We start from the raw sequence: 23,351 nt of genomic DNA, 5'->3' as shown, positions 1-23,351 counted from the left end.
TTTTTTGATCAATTGTACATCACCTTTTGTGTTGATATGTTCAAATGCTGACGCATCTAGTAATGGAAACAATGTCTTGTGAGCAGTGTGTTTTGCCACTAATGATTATGGGGGAGAAAACCCAGTGATGGACTGAGGGATTTTGTTCAAATATGACCTAGAGAATCAGGTTGTAGCTTATGGGTAAGACTGTTAAACATGTTCCTATCATGTTCAGACTTCTCTTGAATGCACTTAGCAAATATTTGTATGAATATAATCAATAGCTGTAGCAACCAGCAAGACAATAAACTTGATAAGCAACACATTTTTTAAGGGGGCAGGGTGTAAGTGGCCTTGCCTTATACTTATTGTACCTTAGGTGCTCCCTTCTTCCCTTATACCTCTTGGGGTTCTCTATTCCTCTTCTGTTCCTTCTGCTGCTATTGCTTCTCCTCAGGATCTTTGTTATTCCCTGATAACAATCCAGGATCTCCTTATCCAGGTACTTTTCCTCAGACTCTCTTGCCTTCCTTTACCTCCTTCTGTTCTTTCAAGCTGTAATCCGTTTCCCCGTCATTCATTCTTCCTTCTGATCATCTTTACCCAGCTTCTACACAGTGCATTTCTTAGTGTAAATTGAATTGAATGATGTCTGTTGTGGGATGATAGAAGAAGTGGTGACAGTTTGCCACCTCTGTCATTTGGGGATGAATGAGTAATAGCAGCCAAGCAATTTCTGTTGCTTTTTCTTTCTGTGGGGCTAGTATTGCCAGCTGGCCACCTATTTTTATTTGGCTAGCTCTTTTGCACCAACAGTTTCTCTAGATCAATGGATAGGGCCAAAGAATGTTCCTCCAGGTTAAAGAAGATGTGTCAGGGTTCTTGCACCTTGGGATGGAAGATAGTAGTGCTTCTTAAAGTGGCCCAAGACCAGAAATAGTAAGGATCCCATTTATTCACCAAGAATAAGCAGGGATATTCAGTCCACACAGGTGAATGAAATAATCGGACAGAGCACGGAACAGAATAGTAATTTTAAGGCTTCCAGTGCATTATGGTGTGATCTACTGCTCGTGAGTAGGATATCCTTCATCATAGTGGCTACATGGGGTTGCTTCAGTTTTTCTTTTAATAGGAAAGCCTAACAGTTAAATGTTTCTTCATTCTGCACTTAGTAAAGTGAATTTATTTCCATTGACTCCACTAGTTTACCTACTTTTTCCCTTTTATGCTAACGTTTTTCATAATATTTTTAAATTTTATTTCTTCTTGGTTGTCACGTTCCTGTATCAGGAAAATCCCACGTATATAAATTCTACTTACAAAGAGTTAAATTATATGCCCCACCAAAGCTCTCTAAAAATACCATGTGTGATCCATGAGCCAACACATGTGAAGTTACATAAATATACACTATTACAAATTCTAAATGAGTTTGTGTATATGCATATATAATAATAGAGTCCTCAGTATACAATGTGGCGCACTCCAAGGTGCAAGAGCTATAAGAGCGATATATCTATATTCACCAAGGTCTAACCTGTTGTAGCATATACTACTACTGCTGTGCTGGTTAACATCCTAGGACTCAAATATTTTTATAAAAGCCCCACAGTGTGCTCAAGTGTCAAAATGTGATAATATTAGCCCATATATCCTAAATCGTAAATATGGTCCATACAAAAATATGTAAATGCAGTTCAATTTGAATTATGTGCACTAAGTGTTAATTCTGTAATGACAATTATGCATGTAACGTGTAAGTGCAAACAGAGAAGCTGGACAAAGATCTGGTTGCAGATATCTATAAACTGGGTCTGAAAGGGGGAGGTTCTGTTACTAGCAGATTTTAGCCTTCCTGATGCAGATTGGATTGTCCCAACTGCCGAATCAGAAAGAAGTAAAGAGGTTGTGGATACCCTTGAAGGCGCTCTGCTCAGAGAAATGATGTTATAACCCACAAGGGAAGGGACGACATTGGATCTAGTGCTCACAAATGAAGAAAGTGTATCTAATGTCTGGGTGGGTACTCACCTGAACAGTAGTGATCATCATACAGTATGGTTTGATTTAAGAGCTAAAGTAGACCGTGGAGACACAAAACTCAGTCGATTTCAAGCATGCAGATTTTAGTAAAATGAGAGAATTCCTGAGGAAAGAATTGATGGGATGGGAGGACATAATGGAAAGACAGTGGTCCAAGCTGAAAGTATCTCTAAAAATGGCAACTGAACTCTATGTAAGGAAAGTTAATAAAAGCAAGAGGAAAAGGAAAACAAATATGGTTCTCCAAACAGATGGCTGAAAAAATAAAAGCAAAAGAGGTGACATTAAAGAAATACAGAAGAACACAGGAAGAGAAATACAGAAAAGAATACAGGATAAACTCAAAGAAGCAAAGAGAGAAATATGATTGGCGAAAGCGCAGACAGAAAATGTAGAGAGGAGATAAAACGTTTTTTCAGGCATATTGGAGAAAGGAGGAAGACTAGAAATGGAAAGAAACTTAGAAACCACTATGTGGAAAGTGATAAGGTAAAAGCAGACATGCTAAACAAATACTTCTGTGTTCACAGAAGAAAAGTCTGGAAAAGGACCTCAGTTGGATGACTGGTGTATGTGGTAATATCACACCATTTACAGAAGAAAGTGTTTATGAGCAACTTGATAAACTAAAAGTGGACAGAGCCATGAGACCAGATGAGATCCATCCTTAGGGTATTGAGGAAGTTCTTGCAGGTTCTCGTAAAAATGTATTTAATAAATCCTTGGAGACGGGAGTGGTTCTGTGGGATTGGAGAAGAGCAAATGTGGTCCCTCTTCACAAAATCGATAACAGAGAAGAAGTCAGAAACTACATGTCGGTAAGCCTCACTTTGGTGGCTGGAAAAATAATGAAGGCTACTGACGAAAAAATAGTGAACTACCTGAAATCTAATGGGTTACAAGATCCGAGACAATATGGCTTCACCAAAGGAAAATCATGCTAAATGAACCTGTTTGATTTCTTTGACTGGGTGACCAGAGAATTGGATCAAGGACATGTGCTAGATGTAGTCTACCTGGATTTCAGCAAACCTTTGACAAGGTTCCTCATAGGTGGCTCATCAGTAAACTTAGCAGACTGAAGTTAGGACCCAAAGAGGTGAACTGGATTAGAAATTGGTTGACTATAGAACCACTATAGAAGAATCTGGTATACAAACATGTGAATTGTCAGGAAATATTTTTTCACAGAAAGGGTGCTGGATGCCTGGAAAGCCCTACCAGTGCAGGTAGGGGAGGCAAAGACCATGATGAAATTCAAAAATGTGTGGGATAGACACACAGGATCCGTAAATGGAAAGAGAATAGTATCAAAACAAAACATCAACAGTTATTAAGTTCATTGAAGATGCACAGGAGTGGTGCTTAAATGGCAGCTCCAGCAGTGGAGAAATGAAGCCAATGCTGGACGGACTTCTATAGTCTGGGTCTCATATATGGCAAAGACAGATCTTTCTACTACTTCAGTATTAGATCCAATTCCTTCCAAAATTGTGGTAACATTACTTCTCTTGCTATACCTTTACTTGCTATTGATGATAAATACTAGCCTTCCTGTGGATATTTTCCCTTCCTGTTGGAAAAACGTAGTAGTTTTAAAAAGCCAGCCATGGACCCTGCCCAACCCAAGAATTACAGACCTTTATCAAATTTGATGTTTGTTTCCAAACTGGTGGAAAAGGGAGTTTTGATTCATTTAAAAGATTTTGTAGACAAGAATTTGCTTCACCTTGGCAAACAGATTTTGAGAGACACACAGTACTGAGACAACTCTATTATCAATGCTCAGTGATATTCATGAACAATTAGATAAAGATTTAGTTGCTTTGGTGGTATCTTTAGATTTGTCCACAGCATTTGGTTTAGTGGACCATGGTCTACTTACCCTTCTTAAAGAAATTGACCTGGGTAAGACAGTCTACCAATGGTTCCATTATTTCCTGACAGAACGCTCTTTTTTTGTTTCCCATCTTTCCCAGGACCCTGAACCTCATATTCTGATCTGTGAAGTACCATAGTGTTCAGTATTATCACCAATCCTTTTTAATCTTTTCATGATTTCTTTAGCACTTTTCACACATCAGCCTACGTTTTTGCTGATAATATCCAATTGATAACATATGTGAATCCTTTAAACCACAATTTGGTATCTTTTAGTATTGGGTTGAATAAAATTGCCATATGGCTGTCTGACCACCATCTGAAGTTTAGCCCAACTAAGTGTAAAGCTATTTGATTAACCGGTTGTTTATCAGCACCTATGAGGGGCATTTTCGATTGGGGACACCCATCTCTAAGGGTGCCCATCTTCGAGGATGGCGAAGGGGCGGGGCCACCCGTATTTTCAAAACGAGATGGACGTCCATCTTTCGTTTTGATAATACAGTTGGGGACACCCAAATCTCGACCTAAATGCTGAGATCGCTAGATTTAGAGATGGGTGCCCTCGGTTTTCCCCCATAATGGAAACCAATGGCGCCCATCTCAAAAACGAATAAATCCCAAAGCATTTGGTCTTGGGAGGGGCCAGGATTTGTAGTGCACTGGTCCCCCTCACATGCCAGGACACCAACAGGGCACCCTAGGGGGCACTACAGTGGACGTCGCAAATTGCTCCCAGGTACATAGCTCCCTTACCTTGGGTGCTGAGCCCCCCGAACCCCCCCCAAAACCCACTCCCCACAACTATACACCACTACCATAGCCCAAAGGAGTGAAGGGGGGCACCTACATGTGGGTACAGCGGGTTTCGGGTGGGTTTTGGAGGGCTCCCATTTTCCACCACAACAGATGGGGGGGGGGGGGGGGGATGGGCCTGGATCTGCCTGCCTGAAGTCCACTGCACCCACTAAAACTGCTCCAGGGACCTGTATACTGCTGTCATGGACCTGAGTATGACATTTGAGGCTGGCATAGAGGCTAGCAAAAAAAAGTTTTGAAACTTGGTTTTTTGAGGGTGGGAGGGGGTTAGTGACCACTGGGGGAGTCAGGGGAGGTGATCCACGATTTCCTCCGGTGGTCATCTGGACAGTTTGGGCACTTTTTTGGGACTTGGACTTGAAAAAAAGGGACCAAATAAAGTGGACCAAATTCTCACTATGGACGCCCTTTTTTTCCATTATCGGCCTAGGGCGCCCATCACAACCACGCCCCGGCATGCCTCGGTCCCGCCTTCGCTACCCTTCTGACACGCCCCCGGGAACTTTGGCCATCCCGGTGACGGAAAGCAGTTGGGGACGCCCACAATCGGCTTTCGATTATGCCGATTCTGGCACCCCTGAGAGAAAGACACCCATCTCCCGATTTGTGTCGAAAGATGGGCGCCCTTCTCTTTCGAAAATGAGCTGGATTGTCTTTATAGAAACTAGTCCACACCTTGATTTGAAGTAGATTAGATTATGGGAATGCTTATTTAATGGTTTACCAAAATACACTATAAATCAACTACAAACTGTCTAAAATCTAGCTATCAAGAGTTATAAAAGATGTTAGATGATGTGACCAAAAAGTCGTATTTTCAAAGCAGTTAGACATACAAAGTTACATAGGGGCTCATTTTCGAAAGAGAAAAACAACCAAAAAGTGTCATAAAGCACCATTTAGATGGATTTTTTTTCAAATCGTCCAAATCGGTATGTTCGAAACCTATTTTGCAAATGTTTATCTATGCATTTAATCTGCAATGCATCCAAATCACAAGGGGGCATGTTGGGGGCATTTTGAAGGCAGGGTTAGGGAGGGCTTAGGGCATGCCTAGCGGATGTTTTACGCCATAATGGACCAAAACATAAATGTCTAGGGTGAAAACGTCAATGTTTTGGTCTAGATTTGATTTTATAATGAATATAAGGTACAAAAAGGTGCCCTAAATGACCAGATGACCACAGGAGGAAATTAGAGATGAACCCTCTTACTTCTCATTGACCCCTCTCAACCCCAAGAAATGTGAATAAAAATAGTACTCAACAGCCTCAGATGTTATAGCCAGGTCCATTAGAGCGGCATGTAGGTCCCTGGAGTAGTGTAGTGGTGGGTGCAGTGCACTGCAGACAGGTGGACCCAGGCCCATATTGCCCCCTATTTGTTACACTTCTGATGGAAACTGTGAACCCCCCCAAAACTGACCAGAAGCCCACTGTACCCACATATAGTTGCCCCCTTCACCCATAAGGGCTATTGTAGTGGTGTACAGTTGGGGCTAGTGGGTTTTGGAGGGCTTAGCAGACAAGATAAGAGAGCAATGGTGAGATGTGTACCTGGAAGCATTTATATGAAGTCCCAGCAGTGCTCCGTAGGGTACCCCATTGTTCTCCTGGGATGTCTGGGGGACCAGTCTGCTAAACATGCTGGCACCTCCTACATCCCAATGGCTTGATTTACTACGTTTTTCACTTGTACTTTTTTTTCCAAAAATGGCCTGAAAAAATATACACACAGGGCACAAAACCTTGTTACAAATGGTATTTTAGGGGAAAAAAATTTGTTTTTCGAAAATGGCTGTATTTCTTATTCAGATTTAGGATGTTTAGCAAAAAGAAAGTCCAAATTCTGACTTGGACATCATATCAAAAGTGCCCCTCAAACCTATGGAATTTTGTAAGTCTAAGTGCGTTGAAAATGAGCCCCCGTTCCACTCCTTTGTAGAGAAAAGCTTATTGGCTGTTTTTCAAGCCAAATATAAATTACTGGTTCTTACATACAGAGCTTTGTCCATAGCATTGTCTCAGACACATTCTTTATTCCATGGAATAAGGGGTTTCAGTACAGCAGTCAGCTCATCTAATTCTCATAACCCCTTATTGGCCTTGTCAGTCCTGGTTCCCATGGCGCCCTAGCATTAGCACAGAATGAACCTCATCTCCTAGGACACAACCCTAGTTTCCTCAAACAACAGATGGGGCAGCTTATACCTCTGGACACACATTCCTTGTTTCTCACTGTGTGTATACTAAAGTCACAGGTGAAAAGAGCGAGCTATTAATTCAGTATTGTCTTCACTGACAATTCTTTTGCAATACTTCATAGATCTTTCAAACCAAGGCCTCAAAACAAATTCAGCACAATTCTATCTTAGTGCAGTTGTTGCATATCATGAGTTCATTCAAGGTCAACTGATCTCCTCTCTTCCCTTAATTTCCAAATTTATCAAAGGACTTTCCAATATACATCCTTAAATCATCCTCTAGTTCCAGCTTGTGATCTAAATGTTATTTTCTCCCAACTCATGGAATTCTCATTTGAACCTGTCTGAGGTATCTTCAGTTTCTTTCCTGGAAACCCTCTATTTTTAACTGCAATCACTTTGTCTAGAAGGGTTAGAGAACTTCAAGCCATTTTTTCACTTCACTCTTAATACTCATGCTTTCCCAGTCATGTGTTTCTTTGGATGTATCCAAAGATCAACTCTTCCTACTTTCTTTCCCAAACCACATTCCAACACTGCAGAAGAGGCACTTCATATCCTGGACTGCAGAAGAGCTCTACTCTACTACTTCATCCAAACCAAAGACTTCTGTAAAGTATGGAATTCTCTCAGAAGAAAAGGATGTTACCAGCGGTGTGCCGCAGGGATCGGTCCTTTGCCTAGCTCATCTGTGAGTGATCTGGCAGAAGGGCTGTTGGGTGAGTTTTGCCGCTTTGCGGGTAGACACACCTGATGGTTTAGATAGCATGAGGAGGGGGGATCTAGCAAAGCTAGAAGAATGGTCCAGAAATTAGCAACTATGATTTTATGCTAAACAAATGCAGGGTTATGCACTTGGGCTACAGAAACTCAATGGAGCAACACCATTTGGGGGGGGGGGGGGGGGAGTACCTCTGCGTTCAAAAGAAGAGCAAATCTTGAGGATTATTGTTCTGACGATCTTAAGGTGGCCAAACAGGTAGAAAGGGTGACAGCCAAAGCCAGAAGGATGCTTGGGTGCATGAGGAGAGGAATAGCGGAGTCGGTCCAGAGGGCAGCTACTAAAATGATAGTGGTCTTTATCATAAAGTATATAGAGACGAACTCATATCTCAATATGTATACCTTGGAAGAAAGATGAGTAAGAGGTGATATGACTCAGACATTTAAATGTCTCCACGGCATAAATGCGTGGGAGACAGGACTTTTCAGCTGAAAGGAAGCTCTTGAACAAGAGGGTATAAGATGATGGTGAAGGGAAATAGACTCAAAAGTAGTATAAGCAAAAACATCTTTACGGAAAGGGTGGTGGTGGGTGGAACAACCGCCCAGTGGCGGTGGTGGAGATAAGGACTGTATCTGAATTCAGGAAAGCATGAGACAAGCATGTGGGATCTCTTAGGGGGAAGAAGAGATAGCAGATAATATGAATGGGCAGACTAGAAGGACCATATGGCCTGAATCATTTAGTCTAAAAAGCCTTGGAGCTTTGAAGTCACTCTCGGTGTGAATTCATGGTCTGCACAGAAAGAAATATTGCTTACCTGTAATGAGGGTTCTCCATAAACATCAGACTAATGCAGACACGCTTTCCCATTTTCCAGTGATGTGTGTAAGATGTCTAGCTTGATGATGGAATGGAGTCAGAGGCACAATGCGGGAACAGTGCAGCATCCTCAGTACATCTATTAAATTTTTACTGGGCATTGGGGAGCAGGCCTCCAGGTTGGCAGTCATTGGATGAAATCACATTCCATGTGTCTTCTTTAAACCTCCATAACAAGTAAGCAGTCTTGCTAGAGATTGTTTGGCCAGAGGGAAATTCTATAACAACTGGTTTGAAAAATATAGATATTTATTAGGAAGGTATAGGTTTAAGATTGGGCTAGCATTTAAAGATGATTGTGGTATAAGTATGGATATGATCTGGAGGATTAATGACTAATGAGATGGGAAGGGTGTTACTTCTATGAGTTATGAGGTTTGGAAAAGACTGGTAATATTTATGGAGTGGATAGGTGGTTTGCATCACGGGATATTGTGATTAGAATAGGTAGATAATATCTGGTTTATGGGGGGAGTTCTATAGATTGCTGTGGTTTTTAATAGTCATTTTATGACATAATAAATTGCATAGGTGTCTGGATTTTAACTGGTTTTATTTGTCGTATCTGACTTGTTATTGGCCGTTATTTTATCAAATTGCGTGTAGTGTATGTTTAAAGAAAAACAATTTGTAATAAATTTATTTGGTGATGTTTTGTCTTTTATATTTATGTTGTAAACTGCCTTGGTTATTTTAATTTCCAAATTTATAAAGCACTTTTTAAAAATTAAATTACCAGATTATTCCTGCTTCTTTTATCCCCTTCTTTTTGATCCCTTTGCTTCTCTCCTCCTCCTGTCCTATTTCTTCCTTCCCTTGCACATTTCTTCTCTCACACATTCATCTTTCTATTCTTTTTTCTTCCCTTCCACTTTAAGCCCTATAGTTTCTAGCTTTCCAGTCCAAGGGATTAACTTTCCCTTACACTCCTTCTGCTACCTCCCCAAATCTTGCAGTTCTGTCCTGACCAATAGGAGAGAGACACTTTATTTATGCTTCCAGCTTTGATTACACAACAGAAGTATTTGAAAGGATGAGCAAAGTGGGAATAGGGAGCAGGAGAGGAACAGAAGAGAACAGGCAGGAATGGAGAGAAATAGAAGACCTCCAATATTAGGGCAGGGGCCCCACCCACCCACTCTGTTTTTTCTCCTTTAATGATCATACTTAAACCTGGGCATTCAGTGCAACCACTGTTGAGCCTCATCCTTCTATTGTATTTAGTGTGGTTGCACTGACCAGTCCAGAGGGCCATGCATTTTGTTCTCTGTTCTTTTCACGTAAGTCTTTGTGTTCCTCCTGAGTGTCTGTTCCACTCATCCAGTATTAGTTACCACACTTGCCTTCACCACTTCTCTAAAATTAAAAGAAAATAAGTGACTACTGTCTGATTAGTGTTTCTGTATGCTTTACCGAATCACAGGCACAGTGAAGCTATACAATGTTTCCACATCCTTTGAAAAGACATTTGAATAAATCCATACACCTTCGCTGGATAATTACAAATACCATAATGTGGTGATGGAAGATGAAAGGTTTATCAAAGCTGACTGAAGGGCTTTCATGATGGATGTTTTTATGTTCAATTTTTGCATACATGTGTGAGTTTTGAACTTAACATTTACCACTGTATCCTGGACTCAGTATAATCATCGTACCTTGGCAATGGATTCCTGACAGGATACAAAAAGACTTTTACCACTTTACAGTAAACTGATCAAGTTTTTGTATTTATTAATTTTAACTACTGATGAAATGTTTCCATTATGTCATTTAGAATGTTCATTCATGATTTTTGAGCTCTGGTACGCATGCAACAGAAAGTTAATAATTGTAAGAAAGAAAAAAAAAATATTTCTTTTGAAAGGGAGAAAGTTTTTCTAAATGTAAGGCTTCCATAGTGTTTGGTACTGCATGTCATTCAAGAAAAGAAATACATCGTGCTATATCATATGTGCCAAGAACTGGGAACACATGCTTATCAAGCACTGCAAGGGTGTCACAAATATCTTGGTTTCTTGTTTTTATAATTTCAGGTGATCTGAGCCAGATTTCAAAGCCAGCTAGTGCAAGCTTAAGAGTACAGTTTTATAAATCATTTTCAGAGAATGCACTCTTCTATTTTATTCTTTATTTTTTTTTTTTAATGAAGTATGTCCTAAAGGAAATATTCAGGGATAACTGTGTCAGCAAGTGCTGCTACCATTTAGGGACTGAGCAAACATTGCAATCAGGTCCGATAAGTAGTAATTTTAATTTTGCTTTATCAAGCATTGAATAAGGTTATTTTTGCCAGATCATGATGCAGATACAAATACTAAGACACAGAATAGAATACATATAGTAAACCCCATAAAACAGACATTCTTCTTGCCTGAAACATGTATTGCTGACTCAAGGCAAATGAGTGAAGGAAATGCTTAGTACAAACTTTTGGAAAAGTGAGAAAAAATACACAAACTAGATCAACACAGACCTAATAAAGATAAATATTTTGAAGATGCCATCCACAGGAAAGTGATGGTGATATGTATTCCATGTGTGTTGTCCATGCTTGCATGTGATGTTCTGTAGGAGCCTGGAATGTATATAGTTCCGTGCATTATGTATATTCATCTGAGCTTTGCAAGATTTTCTTTCCTGCTATTACGGTTGTATACAATAGGACCATTGGTCATTGCTCTGCTCTGCAAACTGGGGGACCTAAACTAAATTTACCATTTAAGCTGAGTGGGACTAGAAACAACAGAGAAGGGGGGAGGGAGGAGAGATCCATATCTTTACTCTTAGACATTAAGGTGACAATTCTATAACTGGGTGCCATATTTCTGCGGGCTGTGAGCCTTTTCTATAAGAACTCTTATGCACATACATGTTCTTGTAGAGTACTAGCATAAACCAGCATTGGTGCTCCTAAATGTAGGCACACTCATGCCAGGTCTGTGATGCGTGTAAATACATGCACTTAAATTCAACATTTAAGACTACATCTTACAGTAGTCTGTAAGCAGCCTATGTAAAGTGTAGATTCCACCTATAACATACCCATGCCCCTCTCCCATGAACAACCCCTTTCAACTGTGCACTAAGCCATTTGAGCACATAATACAGAATAGCAGTTAGGTGTCGTACTGCCATTTACACGTGTAAGCAGACATTTATCTACACAGATGGCAGTATTCTATAAATTGAAGCAGTATCACTTAGGCAACCTATTATTGAATGAGGGGGTAAGCAGGCAAGTCTTGTAACAGTGCACCTAGACTGAGGTGCCTATTCTATAAAGGAAAGGAGATGCCTACTTTCCTTTATAGGACACCAGCATAACAGGTCAAATACACACCTATAATTTAGAGCCATAGTGCTGGTGAAATTGCTCATGTTTAAATTGCTGAAACACATGCATAAATTATAGAATGCTTTAATTTTATTCCTATGGGCCCTGCTGCAGATAACTCAAGCTAATATTAGTAAAAGACTCTTCTGTGTGCCCTACCGATGTGTATGCCCGCCTTCCAAATTTGGGCTATTTCATATATTTGCCTGTTTATAGAATAGTACTTAGGCAGAATTTCGGCATTTACGCGCCTTGGTGCACACATATGTGCGTATATAACATTCTAACAATTTATATGTGTATTCAGCTTGTAAATGTTAGCACCTGCTTTATAGAATTGCCCCCATTAATGGTCATTTTTCAATTGTACAAGGCACTTTTACCATGGCCATTGCAGCATTTCTCAAAGCACATATACTTTTTCCTTTGAAAATTTCCTAGGACAAAAAGTAAATACACACCTATTTTCATTTTCCTGCAGGTCATGTTGCTGCCTGGAATTAGTTATAATGGACTTTAAACAACATATTTTTATTATAAAATTAATTAAACTTAAGGAAGCAGAACCTTGGCACCAGAATAAATGTATACACATTAGTTCTATGCTCAGAGCTTTAGCTTCATATTGCTTTTATTCATTTTAGAATAAAAGTCATGATTTCAGCTGATCAGAGTTTGTTGTTATCGGATTCAATGCATTGGTGGATGCACCTGAAAGTATTCTTAGATAAGGAATTTTCTGCTAAAAGATATTCTCAGTCATACAGCATTTATATCACAGTCTAGACTGAACTTTGTTTCATATTTTTCTCCCAGCAGAACCTGGGTTTTTGCTTTTCAGATTCTCTACTGACAGGTTGGTATAATGAACCATACAGGTGGGTCACATGACTTCATCTCATGCTGTTGCAGAATACATTTTTTTCAGAGCTTATGGGAATGGTCTCAAGAATTCATGGTGATTGCTCATACATTTCCCTGGTGCAGTCGAGCACCATGTCCTTCTGCTGCTGTTGCTATTTTTGAACACCAGTTTTTGTCAGCCTCTCATTTTTTAGTCAAATTCATTAATACCTTGTTCCCATTCCGGGAATATAGACAATAGCATAGAGGGTGCTTCACTTATTACCACCCCCCTCCCGCAAGCAGCTGTGCCTCGACCTGGAAGCAGTGTTGGTGTAGTGAGCACAGTGGATCATGGAGGAGTGGCTGCTGTGCCTGATTCTCCTGGTGTAGGACGGGGCACCTACTGTGACAACTTCTGCCCGAAATGTGGTATCAGCATTGAGGCAGTCTGATTTAAGTTTTGTCTCTGTTGGTGATGAGTCTGTTTTCAGAGGTCCTGGTGATTTGGTGAAACCAGCTGTTATGACTGTGGAGTTCAAGGTCTGTATTTGTCTCTCCATTTAAATGTAAGCAGTATTCAGATTTTTTGTACAATTAATATTAAGGAAAGAAACATCACAGTTCACAAATTGGGAGTACTTAGACAACCAGACTAAAAGGAAGAATTTGAGGTTTCTTACTTTCCCAGAGTCCCCTTTAATATCAGCGGTGGACATGGTGAAAAAATATCTTCGCTGGGAATTACTTCTGCCGATATACCTCCCATAGTGTGCTCTCAGTATTTGTCGGGGTTCTCAAGAAGATCATCTGAAATACCTCAAACTAGTCTAAATCTTACTGAGTTCCTGGAAAGTTCAATAGAAGTTGTAAAGGAGCCTACCACACTGCTTGTAACTTTTGCTCTAGAACCTGATAGAAATAACATTATGTTTGTATTTTCATTATAGTAATGCAGAGATTTGGGGTTCTAAAATACAAATAGTTCCTAATTTTTCTATAGACCCTTAGAAATGGAGGAAGGAATTCTTGGTTCTTACACATAGCGTTCTTTCCCTAAGTGCTACATTTCTCTTAAAATTTTCCTGTAGATGTTTTGTGTCTTTAAATGGTGTTAATCATATTTTATTTACCAAAAAAAAGTGCTTGAATTTATAATTGCAAATAAGGGAGGGATTAGCTATTACACTGGATATGATTGTTAGATTTCTTTATCTGGCTTGTGTTTGATTACTTTTTCCATTTAGTATACATTCTTTATCTTTTTGGCACTTGTGGACTGATTTTGGCCTAAATTTTTCTTTCCTAATTTTTGGAATTCTTTAATTTTCCTGTACAAATTATTCACTGAAATTTCCTTTCATTCATACATTTTGTGAATCTATTTATATTAAATGATTAAAAATAATGGGCCCAATAGTCAGCCAGCGTTTTGCTGATGGAATTCTGGTGTTAAAACTGGAAATTCAATGCCGGGCAATGTCCAGGCTTTGGCATTTAATTTCTGGGTATAGGGAACCGGCTAAAGCATAGCCAGTTAAGGGGTCCGTTTACAAAACCATGGTAAAACCTGGCCTGCGATATTGTGGGCACATCTTTTTGGCACACACTGGGCCACTTTTTACCACAGCTGGGAAAAAGGCCATTTTTTAATGGGCCAGGAAATGGGCATGTGCAAAAATTAAAACTAGCATGTGCCTATTTATGGACCGAGCCCTTACTGCCAGCCGTTGACTGTGCTGCCTGTTACCGCCGGGAATGCCCCAACAGTAGAAAATAGAATAATATTTTCTACCATGGGATTCAGCACGCACCCTGGTGGTAGTGTCGATTTGGTGCCCACTACCCATGCATTAGCCCTCCCACAGCTTTGTAAAAGGGCCCCTATTTGTGATGTTCAGCTCTTAACTGGCTATGAAGAACCACATAAAGATAGAATTGCTTTGTATGCAGATCTATTTATGCTGTTATCTTAACTGGTTAAGTGCCAGCTTCACCCTCAGAACATCCCAAAATAGCTGGTTTCAGCTTGAGTGCTAATCAAGCACTTTCAGTGGCACTGTCCTATTAACTGCCACTGAAAATGCCCAGTTAACCCTGAGCGAACAATTTAAATGGCCAGGAAGCCTCTCTTGGTCATTTAAATCATTTTGAATATCGGGCCCAAAAAGCTTAATTAAAAAAATTGGGGATTTAGACAATGATGCCCTCCAGTGCCTCTGCTTCCTCACCCAGTGAACTTGAGATTGACACCGGTGCCCTACAGGGCCTCAACTTTGATAAATCTCCTACAGACAGTGCTTGAGTCTCAGGCATCTTCTGGTTTGCAAGATTGTCAGTGTCAAAACTGAGGTATTGTTTCAAGCAAGGAGACATTCCAGATGCTCATCAATCTTATTGAACTCAAAATCTGCTGATGCCAAAGGCACAAGGGGACCAGTTGGGGGTGGCAATTTCCTCTTGAGTCACTTGTGGAAAGTTGGTGGCCTAGTCTCCAGTTCCTTGAAGGTTGTCACCATTGTGCCGGCATCAAAAAGGAAGAGCCAGTCCTCTGTGTGGGGTTTCTTTGAGAGTACCAGAAAGTGAGGTGCCTCAGTGCTCCTGATGCCTTGTTTTGACAGGGTACAAAACGAATGTGCTGCTTTGCCTGATTTTCAACATTATAGGCCCTTGGCACTCATGAAGAAGAAAGCAAAATCATTCCTCCTCTTTTTGCTGGAGTTGATCAATGCCTGATCATGATGAAAGCTATCAGTGCTCAGTGTTGAGGATGAGTAATGCACTCCTGATGCCAATGTATCCCCAGTGTCGGATGCAGCTTCTGAGCCTGTCAATGCCTCTGATGTTGATGGGCCACTCAAAGATACTGAAGATCATCTGACACTGTTCTGATATTTAGAAGAATTGGGCCCAAAACACTAGAAGCACCAGTTGTGGTTTTGTACTTTGGATATAATTGTGCTGCACAGCTGCTAGGCCTTTACTTTCTGGGGCTTGTTACTGAAAAAGAGAGCAGCAGCAGCAAAATCAAGTGACACAATTTCTAAAACTTAAACTTGGCCATATCATCCTATGGAATGTGAAGAGGCCTGAATGGACAAAAGATTCAAGAAACTGGTTAATACTTGAAAATTCTAAGAAGGGCAGCTACGGGGTTGAATTGCTCCTCTCCACAAGTGATGTCATATGACATCACCCATCTGTGAGGAGTTGTATTCTGCTATTCATGGACAATACTTGGTGGAAGTAAGTAACTTCATTATCTCCCCTGAATAGTGAAAACTGCATGACTAGTGTCAGAAAACAACCAGTAGAGATTTCACGTTATAAACAGCCATTAAGCCTTTGAAACCTCTGACCCTGGACTATGTTTCATCACAAATGAGCTTAATGAAAAAGGTAAATGTAGAGGTTTAGTAGGTCATAATCCAAACATCATATGTCCTTGGAAAACATTTTCCAGGCAATGCAAAGTACATATGCAAAAAAAAAAGGGGGGGGGGGTTGAGATAATTTACAAATGTCTAAATATTCTGTAACAAATATTTTCACAGAAGTCTTTCAAAACTCAAATCTGAAGTGTGTGAATGTTAAGTGAAATTAATTTCAAAATAGGATCAGAGACCACCTAATCATTTGACAAGAGTAGACCATCGCTTGGGGCAGCAAAGAAAAATGCACCAATAGGATCAGAGACCACCTAACCATTTAACAAGAGTAGTTGGTCGCTTGGGGCAGCAAAGAAAAACTCGCCAAAGCAAAACTATAGACCCTGACAGCGGCAGAAACTCAAAGAAGCATCAGTGCACATTTATACCTGCAGGGTGGGTGGGCAGTTTTCAAGTAGCACGTTTACTGGGTAAATTGCTTTTGGAAATTTCATTTTTTTTTCTGTGTATACACACACAAAAGTTTACTATTTAAAAGTATGATGTCTTGGAGGGGGGAGAGGTAGATTAGGGGCCTGAAAGTTAATTAAAGAGGATATAAAGCTTAAGGTTTTCCTAGAGTGCCCAATTTTCTTGCACCAGGCTTAAACAAGATATAGACCAAGTTTGGCTTAAATTGGATAACAAATGAGCTGGATGTGTTTGATATTTTTTTAATGTATTTTTAATTTTGTACATTGCATTAAACGGTTCAATTGAGGATGCAGTTTACAAGTATATTTGTTAAATAAAGGTTAGTAGAAACACCAGTGCCAGGAGAAACCTTACGTACTTCAACAAAAATCACGCTTTAACCTCAGAATGCAGTAGATCCCCAGCAAATATTGCTTTCAGTAATGCAAATCTTTTTGAAAGGACTGCTAAATAATCGTCCAAAGCAATCAATAACTGCTACTACTCTTTGTCATTTCTTTAATGCTACTAGACCTATACAGCGTTGTACACATAAGAGATTATATTGGTGTATACACTGGGAGAGCTTAAAGAGCAAAAAGCAATAAAACTGTAATCATTGAGAAACTATCTGGTTACATAACTGGAAATGTTCAGTCCAAGCAGGCCATCAGCTCTTCTAAAATAAAGCCATCTCAGCAGAAAACAAGACTTCAAAAAAAAAAAAAAAAAGGCTTGCCACTCAGTCCCCTGAATTAAATCTTCAGGATGCAGAGTTTTCTATCTTTAATTCCACATGTCTCAACAATACCTCAGAAATGTTTCTACCATGTTGTAGTTCAGTTCTCTCAGTAACAAAAATTTGCTTTCCAAAGAACAGGTCAGAAGTGGCTAATGTTGGATCAAATGTACTTTATCTTGTGAATTATGGATACAGTTACAGTGCTCCACAATATAACCTTTATTATCATTTGTATCTTTCCAATAGAGAGCAAGGGCACATGATTGCATAAAACAACTTGGGTTGTGTTATAATCATTAAAATCTAAGGATGTATGCAATGTTAAGACACATGTTCAAATACTTGCAATTCAAAGTGAATTCAAATGAGTTGCATATTTTGAAATTTTGATATCTTTCATTATACACTGCTTTGGGCCAACGTTTTGTTTCAGAAGGACAACATATGAAATTTGAGTGTTGACCAAAGGTTTCATCCTCTATTAAACATAAGCCATAGACTTTATGACCAGAATTTCAAAACTAATGTCTTTGCAAGAATTATGGCCAATCAGAAAAAGGCAAACAGATAAAGATGTTACATATTTAGAGGCTGAACAAGATGAATAATCCCAATGGGTATACAATGTGCATTGAATGCTTTAACCATATCTGTTGGGTAACCTTCCTATAGAAATTGCATGCAGATCTGGCACTTGAACTTTGAATTCTTCAATTGTAGTATAAAGTAGTCTCAGTGGGTTCTACTCATGCAAGTTCTTTGGATGTTGGCTATTACACTGTAGTAGGTTGTTGTTCTCAGTAGGCTTCCTGTATATCCTAGCTGTTTGGAAATTAAAATGTCAAGAAAAATTTTTTATTTTATCCAACATATAGTGAACTCCAAAATTGGATTTTGCTTGTTCAGTCATGAAACAATTTTTTTGCAAATATGCTTCAGTTACAATCCAAACTACAACCAGTAGAAAGCATGATGTTCCAGATACCCTTGATTCAAATCTTCCCCCCCCCCCCCCCCCATTGCATTTCTTTTGGGAAAGTGATGACTTTAGTCCTCCTCCTTTGCTCTACCCTGAATCACTTATGATCTTACTTTGAACAAAATTTGGTAAAATGAATCCATTCTTCAGTATCCTACAAAGGTAAAAACCAAAGGTACTTTTAGCTACTATTCATATTTCTCTTACCATCTTAGGGGCACATTTACTCAAGTGTAATATTTTGCAGTTGTTGCAACTTAATTGCCAAAATTAATGTTTGTTAATTGTTGGGGGCATCCCCAGCTGTTTCTTTGGTTCCACTATACCTATTCAGGTTGTGTTAACTGCACTACATTCTCTGACGCATTAACAGTTAATGAGCTGTAATTACCTCCATAATTGTAGAGTCCCTGCTTATTCTCTGCCTGCTCAGTGCCCCCTTTGCAGCATGTAGCACAGATTAACTTTTATCCTAGCAGCTGCAGGGGCAGAGGAGAGGCCTAATTTAGCTCACACTGTTTCAGTTGTAGCTCAAGACAAGTTACATTCAGGTACATAAGGTATTTTCTTGTCTTTGGAGGGTTTACAATCTAAGGGGGCAATTCTATAACAGTGCCTCCATTTAGGTGCCCCCAGTGCTGTGTGGGAGCAGCTATTCTATAACAGCATCTGGGTGCCCTTATTCTATTGTAGAATACTAGCATACCTATAGGTGGTGGGTGACTCAGCTGTTTGGGGAAGCTAAAGTGGGTGGGGCAGAGCAAGTTAAAAATCCTTGGAGTGGGAGAAATACCTATGTCAGCAGGAAAGTGACAGAGAGGCGATTTTGAACACTGTAAGGAAGGAACCTCTCACTGTGTGGCTCTGCACCAGCTGTCTCCTCTCCCCCCCCCCCCCCCCCCCATCTCTGTTACTGATGGTAGTATGCAAACTCAGTACACACCAGGGATTATGTGCAAAAAAAATTCAAAATACTGCAACAAAAACATATAATAAACAACAATATTTGTAGCATCCTGGAAATGTATTCAGGCACTCTAACTCTTGGCTCCCAGTCAGCCCTAGCAGCTCAATCCAGCATCTTCTACATGGCCATGAACAGTGGTGTTCAGCACTGTAACTGAAATTCTGTGATTAATGGCATCCATAAAATTATTTGCCTACCAATTTTTTGGTAGGTTGTCAAATGGCCACCAGCTTCAGATCTTCTTTAGTTTATTGTTGAATTACCAAACATGTTTAGAATATGTTTTATATATCCTAACTGTACCTAATGCTGACAACAGCAAACTGAGAACCAGGGGATGCCCGGGTTGAAATCCCACTTCCCCTCCTTGAGGTCTTGGACAAGTCACTTAACCCTCCATTGCCTCAGGTACAGACAGACTGTAAGCCCTCCAGGGACAGGAGCATACCTACTGTTCCTGTTTGTAACTCGCATTGAGCTACAACTGAACAAGGCATGAACTAAATCCAGTACTAGACATATTATGAAGTATAATATATAAAGCTACAGTGTCTGGGTATCTCAGCAGTTGGTAGTGCAGATTTTATTAATGTCCTGTAAAGAAAAAATTAACATAGCTGTAAACATTAGTTGTGTATCTTGAAACATGCTGGTTCTAACAGGGCAGTTTTATGGATTTGGAATATGCAGAATATAAGGCTCATTCTGCTATTAAGAGAGCACTGGCAATATCACTTCTGGTGAACATAAGATGGTTTTCCAATTTATCATTAACATATTGATTGTTGTTGGGATATAAAAACATCTCTTAAATAAATATGGAATTAATTCCCATGTTATATCTGTGCCCCCTTTAATACATGATACCTTCTGCTGAAATGAGTCTTCTGCATATAAGGCAGTAAAGGCATTACAGTGTGTAATTGTGAATATGGTTTAAAACACCAATTTTGAGCAGACTTGCATTCTAATCTAATCTAAATTTGTACACTGCGCTAATCCCAGCGTGAGGTTCAAGGTGGTTCACAAAACAAGAGACTCGAAGAAACATAAGAAATTACAAAATTTCAAAATGTAAAAACAAAACATAAGGAATTACAAATTTTCAAAAAGTAAAAACATCCTAAAATGTATCAAATATAAAAGTTTTTAGTTTCCTATGCAATTGCTTATAATTTAATTGATTACAAAAAGGGAGTGAGTTCCAGATAGTAGCTACCCAAAAAGGAAATGTCTTCAAATTGGCACTTTAGCCATACTCCATTAAATTCAGGAAGTTTTAGTAAAATATTGTGACGCAACTGGGAGGAGGTGAAGAAAGAATCTGAAAAAGATTAAATAAGCAATTCTGAAGTACTACCATACAAAACATGAAAAATCTACAAACAGTTTTAAAAACTATATGCGCCTTAAGAGGAAGCCAGGGAATTCTTCTAGCATATTGAGAAACACAATCATTTTTTCAAGCGAAAGATCAGTGGCACCGCCGTATTTTGTATCAGATTAATTTGTACAAAAATTTGGCATTCAATCTAGTATAGAGAGGAAGTTACAATAGTCCAAACGGGATAGCACTAACATTTGTACCAATATTGCAAAATGTTGCTAAAAAAAAAAATAAGACCTGAGCAGGTGTCATCGCTTACGATCAAATCTTCATCTCCACAGATTATTGATCTGTAATTCAAAAGTAAGCGAAGAATCACTCCTAAAATCCTGGATTCTTTGTCCACCTTTAAGCTTTTACCACTTGCCAGTAGTGCAGTTGCAGGGATGGTCTGCAAAGAGTTAGAAAACCAGAGCACTTTGGTCTTAGTTGGATTTAATTTAAGCATATTTTCTAAAGCCCACTGTTGAATTTTATCCATACAACAAGAAACACGGATAAATGTATCATCCAGAGTAGAACATACCGGCACTAGCGTTAAGGGTATCATCCACATAGAAAAACAAATGCTCTCCTTCGTTAAGATGGATAGAACCAAGAGAGCTCATAAAAAGACTGTATAGCATGGGCGACAGTGGGGAGCCTGGAGGCACTCCACAATCAGAGCACACTCTTAAACAATGCACCACTCTTCCAAACACTATACGATTGATTATATAAAAATTCTCTAAACCAATTCAGAACAGGACCCACTAAGCCAAGTTCACTCAGTTTCTTCAACAGTAATCCATTGTCTACAGAGTCAAAAGCAGCAGAGATGTCTTATTGTAATGAAGTCATTTTTAACCTTCTACGTAAGTAACTGTGAACTTAGATTTCAATGTTAGTAAAAGGGATTCAGTACTGTGTTGAGTTCTAAAACCAAATTTCAATGAATGTAAACATGCGTTCTCTGTAAATCTCAATGTGTTAATCCATTCCAGGCACCCCTTCATGTCTTACTAATGAAGTGTTTTCTGGATTTGGGTGCCACACTGCCTTGTGCATCTTTTGTATTTAAGTGCTGGGATCAACATGTGAGTGGAAATTATTTCCATGTCAGTGTACAATTTTGCCTGAGAGCATATAGAATGTTCAGTGGGAGAACAGAATTTGGGCTTTCAAGATTCTGCCAGTTGTGCACAAGACTACACAGCACAGATGGTCTATCTTTAACCATTCAGGAAGAATTCAGTGAAATACTGTCACATTGTGAAAGAAATCCTGCAAATTTCAGTTATTTACTAGTTCTGTATACAGTGCCATAAAACATTTCTGTATAAATAACCAGGTATTATTTCAGTATATATAATGGGCACTTAGCAGAATTTTATCTAATTTCTTAGGCCCTGTTTACTAGTACAAGGGCCTAAGAAATTACATATGGGTGTGTCTAGCATTATTGCAAGCTAAATTTTAGCACATGCTAAAAATGCTAGCGTGCCTTAGTAAACAGGGCCCTTAAATTGATAACTTGTGAAAAAGAAAGTTATATTTTAACTGTTAAAGCTGCTTGAAAATCTGAAAGTCTATGAATGTAGTAATTCCATTTCTGGCTATTCATCTGCCACAAAATGCCCAAATTAATTTATTATACATAAGCTTGTGCTTAGGATAAAACTGTGTTAAGATAATTACTCCTCATTTTTAGGGAGTAAAAAAACTGCACAGTACACGTAGCTTTATTTGTCATTTTACTTTTTTAGGCAATTAATACTTGTAACTTATTCTTTTTTTTTTTACAAGTAACTTTACAATAGTGGCTATATATTTATGGGAAAGACAGTTTCATCTTTTAAATGTCTCTTACTGATTTCCCATCAGAAGAAATCAAATAGGGTTACTGGAGAATGCCAAAAGAAGAAAACTGGTGGCAACTTGTTTGTACTTCATTTGTGTATGTGCGGTCAGTGGTTATATTTTTTTTCTGCTAAACTATACAGCAAGTAGATATATAACCAAATCATGTGATTTCTATGTGTAAACATTGACAATAAAAAATCATAGCCATCTTTTCAGTGTGTTACAAAGAAATCTGTTATTGATACTGGGTACCACAGCTAAATGTTTGTCTGAGAAATGGCACCAATATCTTGTGTGTGTATGTATGCGTTCATGTTTCATAGATTTAATGTTAAAAATATCAATGATAATTCTGTACATGTGGGAAAATTGTCTAAAAAAAATCTGTAAACTGGGAGCCATGTTCTGTCAGCTGCCAAATATTTAATAAAGTACTGATATCACTAATGGAGTGATTAGTTTTCGATGTTTCTCTGTACTGAACATTTACCAAAATATTTCCCTCATTTATGATTTTTAACTATTTTGGCTCCAGATGAGTGGGAGGCATTAGCAAATACAAATCTGTCATAATTTTGTATTATTTACATTTAATTTAAAGGCAAAGAGCCAGACTTTTCTAGGCTTACATCCCATGACTGGTTGTGGAATGTGCACCCTCACCAGAACTGCCAACAGGATAGAAGCAGCCTTTGGCTTACAAAACCAGAACAGAGAAATAAAAAAGATTTGCACAGAAAGTATCCAAAATGTTTTTGCTAAAGGTCTGCAGGAGATATTACATTTTATTCTCAATGGTTTACTTCTATTTAAAAAAAAATGCATGACATTCCTCTTAGCCATGAATCTACATACTATTCAAGGGAAGGGCCACT

General features: G+C 39.0%; 1 protein-coding gene and 1 long non-coding RNA gene across 3 annotated transcripts in view; one reads left to right on the top strand and one right to left on the bottom strand.

The window, feature by feature from the left end:
- The window catches only part of DTNB (dystrobrevin beta), a 425,808-nt gene extending 414,516 nt beyond the window's left edge, over positions 1–11,292 (top strand). For both annotated transcript variants that reach the window (XR_003941631.1, XM_030198634.1), the window contains one exon: positions 9,961–11,292. The gene's annotated coding sequence lies outside the window, so the exon portion shown is untranslated. The remainder of the gene's footprint in view (positions 1–9,960) is intronic.
- On the bottom strand, positions 10,671–13,045 carry LOC115467004. Its single transcript, XR_003941632.1, has 2 exons — positions 11,285–13,045; positions 10,671–11,245 (listed from the first exon to the last, which is right to left on the bottom strand). It is a non-coding gene; the product is annotated as an uncharacterized LOC115467004 (long non-coding RNA).
- Between the last annotated feature and the right edge of the window lie 10,306 nt (positions 13,046–23,351).

This window comes from Microcaecilia unicolor, chromosome 3 (assembly GCF_901765095.1).
Source record: "Microcaecilia unicolor chromosome 3, aMicUni1.1, whole genome shotgun sequence".
Taxonomy (NCBI): Eukaryota; Metazoa; Chordata; class Amphibia; order Gymnophiona; family Siphonopidae; genus Microcaecilia; species Microcaecilia unicolor.
This window is presented reverse-complemented; position numbering and strand designations above follow the sequence as displayed.